Consider the following 17,711-nt stretch of genomic DNA (forward strand, 5'->3'; position numbering starts at 1 on the left):
CCTCACCAACTGCTCGACTCAGCTGCTCGCCTTACATCCCCTTGTCTCCCTTTACATCCCCTCCAGACCACTGCGGTCTTCCGGTGCCAGAAGACTAACTCTGCCTCCTCTGCACTCTCCTTCCTTCAGAGCCCGTTCCTTCTCATCCCTCGCCCCTAAGTGGTGGAATGATATTCCCACTGAAGTCAAGACAGCAGAGTCCTTGACCTCCTTCCGGCGCTTACTCAAAACACATCTTTTCAGACAGTACTTGTAATTTAGTCATTTACTCTCCTGTAAGACTTATACAACGTTTATCATACTACTTGCTTTGCATTACTAGTACTTGTATTGTTTATTTTGATCTCCCCTATGCTCCTTTCCCCTGGCCCTTGGCTGTGACCTAACATCTTGTCTGCACTTATCAGCTTTTACAGTCCAATGTAAGACCTCATATATTGTGTAAATTGGAATTTGTAATATGTTATGCCTTGTACTGCACTTTATTTTTGCACTTTGTATTGCACTTATATTTTGTAAGTCACCCTAGATAAGGGCGTCTGCTATGAAATAATAATAATTGATTAAACAAATTGGCCACCTTGAGCCAATCAAATTGCAACAATGGTTACATTGCATAAAGTGTCATAAACAGCAGTTTTTGAACTACATTGGAATGTGTTATGCCTTGGTTCCACTGGCTTAAGCGTCCGTGCCGTGTCATGCCATGCCGTGCTGGATGCATCCCAGAGCTTTTTTGTAAAACCAGGCCGTTGTGAAATCCCTCTTATGGGAGGAGCAGAGAGATTTGTGCGTTTGGTTTGTGTTTCGTTTTAAAAACAAAAACAGAGAACAACACTACAAGCGATACAGCCTGACGTTGAAAGGATTTTTGTGTCTATTTTAATGTTTCGGCTTTACATGATTGTAAACAGCATAATAAATACATGTTTCTGTTAAGAGATATTAGGAAGAGCTAAACGTGTATAGACAACATTATATTCAGACAAGCGTCCAGACGCTTAGCCAGTGGAAACACCTGTTAAAGCTTCCGGGGCCGGACGCGCCCGCCAGTGGAAAGACTCAATTGTACTGTGTAGATGTGTATTTGGCCTCCTGCATTGATGCTTGCAGCTATATATGTGTGTGTGTATATATATATATATATATATATATATATATATATAATTATTATTATTATTATTATTATTATTATTATTATTATTATTATTATTATTATGTATGAATAGAGTCCCAGTATTTATTCTAGGCCCATATTTATTCTGAGATTATTTATTTTCCTTTTCTTAATGTTAATCTTGTTTTTGTTTCACTCACTGTGCACTGTGTAACATCAGGGGTGTAAAGTAATGAAGTACAAATACTTTGTTCCTGTACTTCAGTAAAATTTTAGAGTATTTGTACTTTACTTAAGTATTTATTATTGGTGGCTACTTTTACTTTTACTCCACTACATTTCCCACATACGACTCCCACTGTTACTCATTAATATGAATATTTAACCGGCTATATGGTTCATTCTGCAATTCCATAGCACCATTCATACGTCAGTCACACACATTTTCCAATTTGGGGGAAAAAAAAACATTTTGATTCACCTTCACACAGTAGAAAAGCAGGGTCAATATGACCATTTAGGTTTGCTTTCAAAGTAGTATGCCCACAACAAACAAAAAAGTTTCACTGTGCAGCTGCATGAAAAGAATTTATCTAACATTAATAATGGGTATGAGAAATGAATAGTTTTCCACAATTGCGTGGAAAAACTGCAACGTGCCAGTGAGTTATGGCGAGTAATGGGAGAAATAGAAGCACACGGATACCCCACTCCAAGCGCAAGGCAAAGAGAAGTGAGTATTGATCTGAAAGTGCATGTGTACCTGCGTCTGAGCTGCAGTGTACCGATAAGTCGTGGTAGAGCAGTGTACAGTATTGTTTTCCGCGATTGGAAACGCATTGGCATGGGGAAGTATTATTTTGGTAATTAGCAGCTATCTATTGTTGCATTAGATCGATGTGTATTGTGCATGTAGATGTGTAGCGTTGTCATAACATTTTTTTTTTAATTGTCCATGTTGTATAGCGGTGTAGTAACCTCTATTCCTGTGGCAGGTATAGCTCTCAAGTCTCACACATTGAGGCTCCTCGCACTCTCACTCATTGCCCCTGAAATTTTAAGCATTTGCCCCCCAAAAAATTGTGCCCACCCCACCTCTGGCTCCTGCTTTTGCCGGTGTCAACGGTATCTGTCACCGCATTTTTTGTGTGAGACAAATTTCATGCATTGACGTTTTGAAAACCTGAGAGCTCTGCAAAAACATTGTGTGTCATTGTACTATCGATTATTGTACATCCTGTGTTATCATCGACCGAAAATAGTTGTGCCCCCTCAGTCATTTCTGATGCACCATTGCTAGTTAATCCTGCTAATCCTCCCTAATTTGGTTCGTCTCCGACCGTGACAGTTTCATAAAATTGTATAAGAATCGCATCCTTATAAAGCGCTCGTCCTGCATCAGAAATGAATATAAATTCTGTTGGTGGGTCACACTTGACTCGAGCGAAAATCGTAGAACTGCCTGTATTTCAATAGGAGCTTCCACACTGCTTTAAGAAATCTTAGCATCGCTGAGATAGAAACAATCTATTTTATTGATTATTTTGCCACGACTAGAAAGAATCTGACCAATCAAAAGTGATGTAAACCCACGTGGAAACACGCACAGTATATGTATGCACCCCATAACAAACTGTGTTGATAACAAGAAGTTAATTTATGAGGTACAATATCCATTACTGTATAATTGCAAATTAAACAACAAACAAATCCATTAAAAAGGCAATGCGTGGGTGAACATCACAGCATCTTTACTTTAATGACAGTTGTCCATAAAAAATACAGTATTAATAAATAATATTGTAACACTTTTGAGGGGTTTCAGGTCCTGGCAAGATGGGGGATCAAACCTCAGTCTCCTGTGCCGCAATGCAACAATCTTACCGCATCCCTAAAGGTACAGGCCTCTTAGTGAGGCTCGAGATCGTTACAATATACATAAATAAATTTTATTTTTATTTTTCATATTAACTTTATTATTCACTTTATGATATAAATAGTACAATTGTATACGAGAAAAGGTCCCGAAATCATGTCCATGGTGATGTTTACACTTTATATAAAATAAAAGTTTTTAAGATAAGGACAACATCACATTTTATATTTACGCATATAATGAAAAAAATATTTTGTAGCAACATTAGGTATTAGGTATTAGAATTTATAGCCCAGATGAAGACACAGTAGTGTCGAAAGTAATTTTTTTCAATAAAATGAAACTTTTGTAACAAGAGTCCTATCTAAATACCTAATAAGTTAGAGTGTGGCTACAAAATCAATTTTTAATTATATATTTTTGCCTTATTTGGGCCAGCACCTCATGGGGGTGAAGACGCTGCAGTGCACGGATGCTTTTAATTATATTCATATATATATATACACTCACCTAAAGGATTATTAGGAACACCTGTTCAATTTCTCATTAATGCAATTATCTAACCAACCAATCACGTGGCAGTTGCTCCAATGCATTTAGGGGTGTGGTCCTGGTCAAGACAATCTCCTGAACTCCAAACTGAATGTCTGAATGGGAAAGAAAGGTGATTTAAGCAATTTTGAGCGTGGCATGGTTGTTGGTGCCAGACGGGCCGGTCTGAGTATTTCACAATCTGCTCAGTTACTGGGATTTTCACGCACAACCATTTCTAGGGTTTACAAAGAATGGTGTGAAAAGGGAAAAACATCCAGTATGCGGCAGTCCTGTGGGCGAAAATGCCTTGTTGATGCTAGAGGTCAGAGGAGAATGGGCCGACTGATTCAAGCTGATAGAAGAGCAACTTTGACTGAAATAACCACTCGTTACATGGGCGGATGGGCTACAACAGCAGAAGACCCCACCGGGTACCACTCATCTCCACTACAAATAGGAAAAAGAGGCTACAATTTGCACAAGCTCACCAAAATTGGACAGTTGAAGACTGGAAAAATGTTGCCTGGTCTGATGAGTCTCGATTTCTGTTGAGACATTCAGATGGTAGAGTCAGAATTTGGCGTAAACAGAATGAGAACATGGATCCATCATGCCTTGTTACCACTGTGCAGGCTGGTGGTGGTGGTGTAATGGTGTGGGGGATGTTTTCTTGGCACACTTTAGGCCCCTTAGTGCCAATTGGGCATCGTTTAAATGCCACGGCCTACCTGAGCATTGTTTCTGACCATGTCCATCCCTTTATGACCACCATGTACCCATCCTCTGATGGCTACTTCCAGCAGGATAATGCACCATGTCACAAAGGTCGAATCATTTCAAATTGGTTTCTTGAACATGACAATGAGTTCACTGTACTAAACTGGCCCCCACAGTCACCAGATCTCAACCCAATAGAGCATCTTTGGGATGTGGTGGAACGGGAGCTTCGTGCCCTGGATGTGCATCCCACAAATCTCCATCAACTGCAAGATGCTATCCTATCAATATGGGCCAACATTTCTAAAGAATGCTTTCAGCACCTTGTTGAATCAATGCCACGTAGAATTAAGGCAGTTCTGAAGGCGAAAGGGGGTCAAACACAGTATTAGTATGGTGTTCCTAATAATCCTTTAGGTGAGTGTGTATATATATATATATATATATATATATATATATAGTAACATCCTGGGGAGTTTTGAGATTCTGAGTCTCCTGCACCACTTAGTTATTAATGGACACCAAGTGAGCACAATGGGTCGAATGATCTTTGCTCGTTTGTAAACTTTATGTACAAGAGTGGTCTTATAGTCTTATAGGGACTTAACATCTCAGCAATATAGGAAGGTGCTAGACCATGCAATGCTTTGTATGTGATTAGTAAAAAAATGTAAATCAATTGTAAAATTAAAATTATTAATGGACACCAAATGAGCAGGATGGGTCGAATCACAAAATTACAAACAAGAGGAGGCCATTCGACCCATCGTGCTCATTTGGTGACCATTAATAACTAAGTGATCCAAGGATCCTATCCAGTTTATTTTTGAATGTTCCCATGTTTTCAGCTTCAACCACATCACTGGGGAGTTTGTTCCAGATTGTAACAACTCTTTGTATGAAGAAGTGTCTCCTGTTATAATTGTCGCAGGTGACAAATTGTCGCTAAAAAGCTTGTGATGAAAAGACGTGATCCCGTTTTTGCCATGTTTGTGAATCAGCACTCTCTGCTATCATTCTCTAGACCAGGCGAAGAATAAACAGCTTTTAAAAAGCGTGGGTGAAGTTTAAAAATGTGGTTTTCCCAATCACATTGAAAATAAATCAATATGCTAAGCAATAAGAGACAAACAATCCAATAAATGCACATTGAACCCCCCCAACTAAGCACCAGGCCTATGTGATTTTCTAGGAGAAACACTGCTATTGTAAATAACTATAACATAGTTTGACAAGTCTTATATTATGCTAGCATATAGATCTAGAATAAATATGAATCCATATTATAACCAGTTTTTTTATTGTTGCAGCTTGAGAGGCTAATATTTTCGATCAATGAAAAGAGTGCAAGTAGCTAACACTCACATATGTATTTTGGTAATTTTTTCGTCTGACATAACACAGCCTTCAGTAACTGGTTTAATTTGGCTTGTTGTAACAGTCAATAGGTATGTTCATGTTTTAAGGCATTTTTATTACATAGATTTATAATATATTTAAGTCTTTATACAGACCAAAAAATAAGATAACAGGGAAACATCATCCTGTAGTGTTTGCTACACACTTTTGTGCCATAGTTGATCTGCTAAACAATCATAATATCAATACTGAACATACCAAAAGTAACTAATTTATACTTTGTAACTTATGTTTTAATAGAAAAAGCCATGTTACTGTTTTGTTTGTCTACTGGAAATCTATGAAATAACAGGGCTTTATCTCTGTCATAACGGGAATCACTCACATGGCTAGGAACACAACAGTTAAATGTTACTATAATGAGGGCTGGCTAATTTTTACTTTAATTTATGCTGTCATTCCCTGCCTCTAAATCTGTTAAAATGTATGTATGCTCCATATTATATTAAACGAGCTGAGCTTATTACTTTATTCTCAAAAATATAGTAGACCTATAGAGAAATATGTTGCATAATTTATACTGTAATGTACCGGTTACCACTGTATTTTTGCTTATGGCTATCATACCATGGAAATTGTATACTATCCTATCCTTGATATATAGAGATAGATAGTTAGATATATGTGTGTCGTTCAATCAATTAAAACTACAAAAATCACAGAATCACACGAGGAGAGAGGTTAAATCATCCCAGTTAATCAAGATGCCTTGATTACATAAAGCGATACAAATGGGAAGCCTTTAATTAAAAAACAAATAAATAAGAACATGACCTATATGGTCATTGTTATACCCTGTTTTTAAAACACCCCACAATGTCTTACACTGAATATTCTGATAATTTGGGCTTTGTTTAAAATAAAGGGTCCATCTGCTTATTTTAATAGCATGAAAGCAAAGTTTGTTATTCCAGAGTGAAGGCTGGTATCGACTGAAAGCTGTATGAAGATTACATTAACTGTTTCCCAGATGGGTATGGTAAGTGTCATCTGTGGAGTTATACCCAACATTTAATTTATGAACAGATGTGATTTCATTAACATGCATAAGATAAAAAAAAGAGTGACCTCGGAATAGATCCTTTGGGTGCCCCTTTATTCCCTTTAGGAACAGAATGCGTCTGTTATGTAAATCACAATCCTATCATCTGAACAGCTGACTGGCCCCGCACACAATGCACTTGACATTGGCAACAAACCTTGATAGCCAGAGAGGTCAGGCACATTGGAGAGATCAAACATGGGGAGCCCCAGGCAAATACGCTTTACTAATGGCTTGAGGTAAGTCATTTGTCACTTTCACAAATGTTAATGTACTGGATGCATGACCACAATGGACTTTACCACCATTAAGATATTTTTCTTATTTAACATCTCACTGTAAGTTAACTTTAAGTTAAAGTAAAGGATGTGATAAAAGGAAAAACTGTTAATATATATATATATATTTAAATCACCATAATCACAACAAGCCACAAGGCTAGGGGTAATATGAAAGCAATTCTACATCAGTCCTTATTAAAGGAGTGTAAGGTGTAACAAAATAAAACAAATCCAAGTGAAAATCTGTCATATATATAAAAACATTTATATTTATTATGAAATAATTATTGTATGATTTTTAAGGAAGCATTCTTGTGCAAATAAACAAAATCATAAATAAAAATATATGAACAGGATATTAAAACATGTATAGTTGTGCTGTCCTGAGTAAACGATTAATACGTTAATAATTAATTTTTATGTTTAATGTTTGAACATTTTGGTTAGATTTTTTTGTATCTACATTTTTTATTAACTGCATTTATGAGTTAATGATTTATCTTAATACAAATAGTAATGATAATGGTAATAATGGTAGTATTCATGAGAACTGTCCATATCTCACCCAGAGACCCAGGAAATTGAAACTGGCCACAGTTCATGTTTGGGGAGCCACTTTCTGCACATTGTAACAAGCAGATTTAGGCGAACCAGTAAAATAAACATTATTATTCCCCTGCCATTTACCATTTGTAATATTCTTGAAAAGTACATCAATCAATCTATCAATTAATCAGCAAATGCCCATACATTAAATGATCAAATATTGGAATGCAATGATAGCATTTCATTTTATTAATGATAGCATATATGCATGTATGCATTTTACCTTACATTTAGTAAAAATTGTATGTACATCAGCCACATTTTGTTATTTATTATAATTCTAATAACATTGTGGTTTCACAATGGAAGATGGACTTCTATGAAGTCATATATAAACAGAAATACATTTGCTGAATTCATAGTGATACAAACACTATTGATAATGTGCTGTGCTATTATATGCATTATTCTGCTTGTGGTACCATGTACAATTCCAAGTCCTCCTTTATTTTCCATTTAGCCAAACCTTACATCTGTCAGCTGACTGCAGCTTTTTCAGAGTCTCAGAGTGGTACCCTCCTGGGTCATTCCAGGTATGCTCAGCTAAGCATGTTACCACATAATTTCTGACCTATAATTATATTTGGTGTGGAGTAAGTAAGTTGTAAGTTACAGAAAAATTTATTAATTTAAAACTTTAAATGGCATAAAACTTTAATGTGAATTTCAAAAGCAAATTCCATTAGAACTGTGTCATGCTTGAAGAATAGTGATGTAACTTCTACTGCATACATAATTAAAAAAGAAAGAAAAATAAACAAACACTGTTCAGATCAAAGGCTGAATTAGGAATATCTATAATTAAGATGCAAAAGTAGAAATGTAAGAATGGCACTTGACTTTACAGTCTTATGTTTGCCTTTTGCACTATTTATATATACCTACAGCATACAGAGTGACGAAGAGTAAACTTTGCAGCAGAAACGGTTTCTAGGTATTGTATCTATATACAGTTCTGAATTAGCTTTTGTTCTGTTACATAAATATGAATCGTACCATCTGAACTCCTGACAAATCCCCCACACCATGCACTTGAAACAACAAACCCTGATGGGCAGAGTGTTCAAAAGTCTTAAACAGATCAAACATAAGAGCCCTACACAAATACCCCTTACTAATTGTCACTTATCAATTTAATTCATGGCAATGGAAAGGAAAGGCTTATTCTAAATCCATTTGCAAAGCCTTGAGTGTGAGAACATAAGAAAGGTTATTAACAGAAGCTATCCAGTGGATAAAATAGCCAATACATTTCATTGTGTTTATTATCACACTAAAGAGGAGAATATTTAACTTGATTATATCTTTTAAGTAGTATCAAAACCAGTCATTGCATTTAACAGTGTAATATCTTGCAGGTGCAGAAACTGCAACTAAGTTGCACACATAACACATGGCTTATTCAATATTGAAAATAGACACATTATATGTTGCAAATGATATGTTGCATCCCAGATTACACACTAATTATGGACATTATTTTACAAATCTCAGGTTCAAATCCAGTCTCTTCCAATCTCAGGTTCTAGTGATACTTTTCCATTGGTAGTGTGAATTGTGCTTAGCAAGAACAAAGGAAAGTTTCCCGATGAACAACAAACAACCTGTTTCAGTGAAGTTTTGGGCCACCACGAGCCGCTAGAACAGTGTGCCTTGGCATAGATTCTACGAGTCTCTTGAACTCTACTGGAGGGATGGAACACCATTCTTCCAAAAGATATTCCCTCATCTGGTGTTTTGATGTTGGTGGTGGAGAGTGCTCTCTAACACGTCAGTCCAAAATCTCCCATAGGTGTTCAACTGGTGACTGCGAAGGACATAATTTTCATACTTATCAAACCATTCAGTGACCCCTCATACCCTGTGGATGGGGGCATTGTCATCCTAGAAGATACCACTCCCATCAGGATATAAATGTTTCACCATATGATAAAGGTGATCACTCAGAATAACTTTGTAATGATTTGTAGAGACCCTTCCCTTTTGGGGACAAGTGGACCCAAACCATTCCAGGAAAATGCCCCCCACAGCATAACAGAGCCTCCAGATGCCCTTACTGTAGGGGTCAAGCAGTCAGAACTGTACCGTTTTCTTGGTGTACGCCACACATGCACTTGCCCACTTATCGAGAACACTAGCCAGTTGAGCAGTCTATGTGACTGAAGCTCCTACCATTCATGCCAAAATAATGATAATGACCCCCCCAAAGTCAGTTAGATCCTTTCCTCTTGCCATCTTGATCCAAACTCGAGGTCTGTATATACATATATATATATATATATATATATACACTCACCTAAAGGATTTTTAGGAACACCATACTAATACTGTGTTTGACCCCCTTTCGCCTTCAGAACTGCCTTAATTCTACGTGGCATTGATTCAACAAGGTGCTGAAAGCATTCTTTAGAAATGTTGGCCCATATTGATAGGATAGCATCTTGCAGTTAATGGAGATTTGTGGGATGCACATCCAGGGCACGAAGCTCCCGTTCCACCACATCCCAAAGATGCTCTATTGGGTTGAGATCTGGTGACTGTGGGGGCCAGTTTAGTACAATGAACTCATTGTCATGTTCAAGAAACCAATTTGAAATGATTCGACCTTTGTGACATGGTGCATTATCCTGCTGGAAGTAGCCATCAGAGGATGGGTACATGGTGGTCATAAAGGGATGGACATGGTCAGAAACTGCTCAGGTAGGCCGTGGCATTTAAACGATGCCCAATTGGCACTAAGGGGCCTAAAGTGTGCCAAGAAAACATCCCCCACACCATTACACCACCACCACCAGCCTGCACAGTGGTAACAAGGCATGATGGATCCATGTTCTCATTCTGTTTACGCCAAATTCTGACTCTACCATCTGAATGTCTCAACAGAAATCGAGACTCATCAGACCAGGCAACATTTTTCCAGTCTTCAACTGTCCAATTTTGGTGAGCTTGTGCAAATTGTAGCCTCTTTTTCCTATTTGTAGTGGAGATGAGTGGTACCCGGTGGTGTCTTCTGCTGTTGTAGCCCATCCGCCTCAAGGTTGTACGTGTTGTGGCTTCACAAATGCTTTGCTGCATACCTCGGTTGTAACGAGTGGTTATTTCAGTCAAAGTTGCTCTTCTATCAGCTTCAATCAGTCGGCCCATTCTCCTCTGGCCTCTAGCATCAACAAGGCATTTTCGCCCACAGGACTGCCGCATACTGGATGTTTTTCCCTTTTCACACCATTCTTTGTAAACCCTAGAAATGGTTGTGCGTGAAAATCCCAGTAACTGAGCAGATTGTGAAATACTCAGACCGGCCCGTCTGGCACCAACAACCATGCCACGCTCAAAATTGCTTAAATCACCTTTCTTTCCCATTCAGACATTCAGTTTGGAGTTCAGGAGATTGTCTTGACCAGGACCACACCCCTAAATGCATTGAAGCAACTGCTATGTGATTGGTTGGTTAGATAATTGCATTAATGAGAAATTGAACAGGTGTTCCTAATAATCCTTTAGGTGAGTGTATATATACAGTGAGGGAAATTAGTATTTGATCCCTTGCTGATTTTGTACATTTGCCCACTGACAAAGAAATGATCAGTCTGTAATTTTAATGGTAGGTGTATTTTAACAGTGAGAGACAGAATAACTACAAAAAAATCCAGAAAAACGCATTTCAAAAAAGTTATACATTGATTTGCATGTTAATGAGGGAAATAAGTATTTGACCCCTTTGACTTAGTACTTGGTGGCAAAACCCTTGTTGGCAATCACAGAGGTCAGACGTTTCTTGTAGTTGGCCACCAGGTTTGCACACATCTCAGGAGGGATTTTGTCCCACTCCTCTTTGCAGATCCTCTCCAAGTCATTAAGGTTTCGAGGCTGACGTTTGGCAACTCGAACCTTCAGCTCCCTCCACAGATTTTCTATGGGATTAAGGTCTGGAGACTGGCTAGGCCACTCCAGGACCTTAATGTGCTTCTTCTTGAGCCACTCCTTTGTTGCCTTGGCTGTGTGTTTTGGGTCTTTGTCATGCTGGAATACCCATCCACGACCCATTTTCAATGCCCTGGCTGAGGGAAGGAGGTTCTCACCCAAGATTTGACGGTACATGGCCCCGTCCATCGTCCCTTTGATGTGGTGCAGTTGTCCTGTCCCCTTAGCAGAAAAACACCCACAAAGCATAATGTTTCCACCTCCATGTTTTAACGGTGGGGATGGTGTTCTTGGGGTCATTCCTCCTCCTCCAAACACGGCAAGTTGAATTGATGCCAAAGAGCTCGATTTTGGTCTCATCTGACCACAACACTTTCACCCAGTTCTCCTCTGAATCATTCAGATGTTCGTTGGCAAACTTCAGACGGGCCTGTAGATGTGCTTTCTTGAGCAGGGGGACCTTGCAGGCGCTGCAGGATTTCAGTCCTTCACAGCATAGTGTGTTACCAATTGTTTTCTTGGTGACTATGGTCCCAGCTGCCTTGAGATCATTAACAAGATCCTCCCGTGTAGTTCTGGGCTGATTCCTCACCGTTCTCATGATCATTGAAACTCCACGAGGTGAGAACTTGCATGAAACCCCAGACCGAGGGAGACTGACAGTTATTTTGTGTTTCTTCCATTTGCGAATAATCGCACCAACTGTTGTCACCTTCTCACCAAGCTGCTTGGCGATGGTCTTGTAGCCCATTCCAGCCTTGTGTAAGTCTACAATCTTGTCCCTGACATCCTTGGACAGCTCTTTGGTCTTGGCCATGGTGGAGAGTTTGGAATCTGATTGATTGATTGCTTCTGTGGACAGGTGTCTTTTATACAGGTAATGAGCTGAGATTAGGAGCGGTTCCTTTAAGAGAGTGCTCCTAATCTCAGCTCGTTACCTGTATAAAAGACACCTGGGAGCCAGAAATCTTGCTGATTGATAGGGGATCAAATACTTATTTCCCTCATTAACATGTAAATCAATTTATAACTTTTTTGAAATGCGTTTTTCTGGATTTTTTCGTTGTTATTCTGTCTCTCATTGTTAAAATACACCTACCATTAAAATTATAGACTGATCATTTCTTTGTCAGTGGGCAAACAAACAAAATCAGCAGGGGATCAAATACTTTTTCCCCTCACTGTATATATATATATATATATATATATATATATATAGTTCAGGGACCTTTGATCCTCCTGTTGTGAATAATGTAGGGGTATGTGAATTTAAATAATGCTACGTAAACTCTTTGAAATGCAAAAGGGGAAAAAGTGATATAGATAGAATGAGGTTTTCCTCATAATGCATTAGTTTATCAGTTTCATCTGACATTTGACATGTATTATATGACATAGAAGGCTCCAGATATTATACTTTAAATTGTTCAAATCAAGATGTATTGAAAACTGATGAGAAAAATATTGCGTCATTGAATTATCCATGGGCAGCAGCCTGGCATGTGGGTTGTGACCTTTCTTTCTTGTTTATTTCAGTTTTTAACTTATCTGCCCTGGATATGTACAGTACATGCAGTGTTACAAAAACTGTACCCCTCCAGATCCCTTTCAGTTCTCATACAACGTATGATGAAACCCTGCTGATCTGGAAAAGCTCCTCTGGTTTGATGTGGTCGATGCCTTTCATGATTTTGAAGTCCCCACGTAGTCTCCTCTGTTCCAGGGTGAAAAAGGTTCAGTTCCCTCAGTCTCTCCGAGTAGGACTTTCCCTTCAGACCTGGAATAAGTCTGGTTGCTCTCCTCTGAACTGCCTCTAAAGCAGCAATATCCTTCTTGAAGTGTGGTGCCCAGAACTGCACACAGTATTCCAGATGTGGTCTAACTAGCGCATTGTACAGTCTTAACATGACTTCCCTTGTTTTAAATTCTACACTTTTGACAATATACCCTAGCATTCTGTTTGCCTTTTTTATTGCATCCCCATATTGCTTGGATGGAGAAAGTGAGGAGTCCACATAGACTCCTAGGTCTCTCATGCGTTACTTCATCTAGATCTGTACCTCCCATAGTGTAATTATAGTGGACATTTTTGTTACCTGCATGGATTACCTTGCACTTGTCCACATTGAATTTCATTTGCCAGGTGTCAGCCCACAACTGAATATTATCTAAGTCCCTCTGAATAGCCTGTGCTGCCAAGATTGTATCTGCTGAGCCACCTATTTTAGTATCATCTGCACATTTGACAAGTTTGCTAACTATCCCAGAGTCCAGATCATTAATATAGATTAGAAATAGCACAGGCCCTAGTACTGATCCCTGTGGAACTCCACTAACAACCTCACTCCAGTTAGAAGCAACTCCTCTAAATCGACACCCTATGCTTCCTATACATCAACCAGTTCATAATCCATCTACTTACATTACCCTGAATGCCTAGGCATGCAATGAAAATGATACATGAAATAGATCCATGAAGATCTGTCACCCTTTCTATGTTTCCAAACATCACATTATAAACAATATTAATCAATCTTTTTATTTGTATAGCACCCTTCACAGGATAGCCACAGAGCGCTTTACAGAGTGGTAAACATACAACAAATGTACAGCAAAATAAAATGCATAAATACAATAAAGTAAAATATATAGACCTGTAAACAGTTTACATGATCTAAAATAAAGTAAGTGAACATTTAAATAAATAACCCATTTAGGTACAGAGGAGAGAAAAACAACAAAACTCCTATGGATGACATGTAGGAAAAATTAATCTGGGGGTCCACGGCTTAGGGCCTAGGCCTAATGGTTGCCTCCCCTCCAGGCAGTATAGTTATTACAGCAGAAAGGAGATCAGAAAGTTCTTGATCGGTGCTGCTGGCTGTGGTCTTCCTTGTGGAGGAGGCCTCTCGTCTGCCATCGGGGGTGGGGGGGTTGGACCATCAACAGCCTTTGGGTGGTGATGGCTCGTCAAACCTTGGGTGTGGATGCCCCGTTGGCCCTCTGTGGTGGGGTGCCCCGGAAGAGGGTTGTGCCACGTTAGACTTCCATGGTCGGGGGACGAGGTGCCTCATCAGACCCTCAGAAGGGGCTGTTGCTGGAAGACAAGAAGACAGTTGTTCTCAGATACTGCTTATGCAATGCAGGATATTTCCAAAGACAGTTGTGCATTGCATGTCCATGGCACACCGGCATACCCCAAGGTTCTGTCCTGGGCCCCCTCCTGTTCTCTCTCTACACTCACTGCCTGGGCCCCCCTCATCGCATCCCATGGTTTCTCCTACCAGTTCTATGCTGATGATGCCCAGATCTTCCCGTCTTTTGCCTCTTTTGACCCTCTCATCCCCTCTCGCATCTCTTCCTGTTTGTCTGCCATCTCCACCTGGATGCACTCGCACCACCTCAAGCTCAACCTCTCCAAATCGGATCTCCTGTTTCCCCCACTCTTCCTCACCTTCTGCTGATCTCTCCATCCCAATCCCCTTGGAATCCACCACACTCTCTCCTTCCTCTTCCGCTAAAAATCTAGGAGTCACCCTCGATCCTGCGCTCTCCTACAACCAGCACATCGCCACGCTGACACCCACCTGTAGATTCTTCCTGAGCAACATACGCCGAATCCGTCCCTTCCTCACCAACTACTCAACTGCTCATCCAGTCACTGGTCCTCTCCCGCCTGGACTACTGCAACTCCCTCCTGGCCGGCCTGCCTGCAACTACTACCCGCCCTACTACCAACTACTACTCCGGCTCGTCTGGTATTCTCTCTGCCCCGATTCCCACACACTACTCCACTGCTCCGCTCCCTCCACTGGCTCCCAATACTGGCACGCATTCAGTTCAAGACATTGACCCTCACCTACCGCTGTCTCAACCATACTGCACCAAGTTACCTTCAGACACTCGTCTCACCATACATCCCCTCCAGGCCACTGTGCTCTTCCAGTGCCAGAAGAGTAACTCTGCCACCTCTCCACTCTCCTTCCTCCAGAGCCCGCTCCTTCTCATCCCTGGCCCCTAAATGGTGGAACGACCTTCACACCGAACTCAAAACAGCAGAGACCTTGACCTCCTTCTGGCTATTACTCAAGACACATCTTTTCAGACAGTACTTGTAATGTTAGTCCTCTATCCCTGCTAGATAGCACTTCACAGAGTTTTATCATGCTTCTTGCATTATTGATTGATTTTCCTCCTTGCTCCCTTTCCCGTAGGCCTTGACTGTGACCCTACATCTCGACAGCACTTAGGTTTTACTTTCCAGGATGATCTCACTTACTGTACTTGCCTGTGTAAATTGGAAGTTGTAAAATGTATTATATTTTGATTAGCTATGTTTAATGTAAATTTGAATTTGTAATGTTTGATGCCTTGTACTTAACTGTATTCTTGCACTTTGTATTGCACTTATGTTGTAAGTCGCCCTGGATAAGGGCGTCTGCCAAGAAATAAAATAAATATAATAATAATAATAATAATAATAATAATAATAATAATATTAATAATAATAATAATAATAAATAAAATTAAAATGTATTATTATTATTATTATTTATTTAATAATAATAATAATAATAATATTATTATTATTATTATTATTATTATTATTATTAAAGTGTATGGATAAGAGATCGCTAAATGTAGTCCTAAAAAAGCCTGGTGGCCTATAAATAGCTATAAGCTGAAGAGGTGGATTAAAGGGGTCATGAACTGAGAAATCAAAATTCCCTTGATCTTTTGACATATAAGAGGTCATTGTACTATAAAAACATCCTGTAAGTTTCAGAACTCAAAACTCTCGTTAGTCTAAAAACAGCTTATATTGAAGCCAATCTGCAAAAATGACAGGATATGGAATGTGCCACTTTATTACGTAATAGTGTGGCTAAACCCCGCCTCCGCAGAAAATGATCAATGCCTGCTTCTACATTACTGCCTGCTTAGCCCCGCCCACCGATTAACGCATATTGTAGGTACATAACGAGAGGCAATCCCAGGTCTATGCAGAACCCAAACGATAAAGATGGCTCCGAAGACAACAATTGACAAGTTTTTTACTTTAATGAAAATGATGGACGATGAATATAAGAAAGAAAGCTTGACAAATGATGGTACATTCATTTATACTTTGTTTACATGAAGCAGCGCGAATTATCCTTTGTCAGATATAACTGTATTAATGGCTAGTATCTCAACTTTATATGCAACAACCAATTAAATATAAAATGTGTAATATGCATAAATGTTAACAACATTACGACACAAACTGCTTTCTGTAGCTTCTTCGGCTAAACTCTAATATAATGTAATGGGCTAACTACCTCACAAATACATAAAGTATAACTATAAATAAAGATGATTATTTACCACGCTGTCGCAGGCTGTAGTATCCTTGCCATTTGAGGTGCAGGTTCGTTGTCTTCTGATTCGGGATTAGACTCTGGCTCAAACACATGGCTGAATTTCACCGGCTGCCATTTCTCAACATCGGAAAATGTCAAAACAATTCCACACGTGTACTGACGGGGGGAGTTGAACATTTTTAAATATGCAAAACTGTTAGCCAATCATACCAGTGGTCGTTTACTTCCGAGTCTACAATCCGCCACACCTATTCAAACGGTGTGTTCCGATGAGGGGGGTCAAAACAGGACAGAAAATAGCCTATTCTAAATTATGATGTTTTTTGATGTAAAAATCTTGATAACATAAGTGGACCTCGGAGAACAGTACACAATAAAAAAAAGGCAGTTCATTACCCCTTTCAAGCCTAAATTCTACCTGGTGAATTTCAAAAGATGTGAAGCTATCTAATGGCTTAGTAGATAGGCGCAGGTCTGTGTGGTAGATGGTGTCTAGGCCCCCCCTACAACCTGTTGTACAGGCCTTCTGGCAAGAGAAGTCAATAGGGGAGGCTTCTACTAATGGAATAGTGTTGTCTGGTCTTAACCAGGTATCAGTCAAGGTGAATACATCTATGTGTGTGTAAATTATGGTGTCATTTATTAAGGCTGCTTTGCTAGGTAGTGAGCGGATGTTTAAGACAGCAAGCTTATACATGGGAGAAGTAATGTGAGCAGGTAATTTCTGATGTGTAGTTTTAACTTTTATTAGATTGTTAAAGTGAGGGCCCTGAGAGGAAGGAATACATCCAAGCCTATGAAAAATTACTGTTTTAATAGGATAACTATTCATTTT

The sequence above is a fragment of the Amia ocellicauda genome, chromosome 13 (assembly GCF_036373705.1).
Source record: "Amia ocellicauda isolate fAmiCal2 chromosome 13, fAmiCal2.hap1, whole genome shotgun sequence".
NCBI lineage: Eukaryota > Metazoa > Chordata > Actinopteri > Amiiformes > Amiidae > Amia > Amia ocellicauda.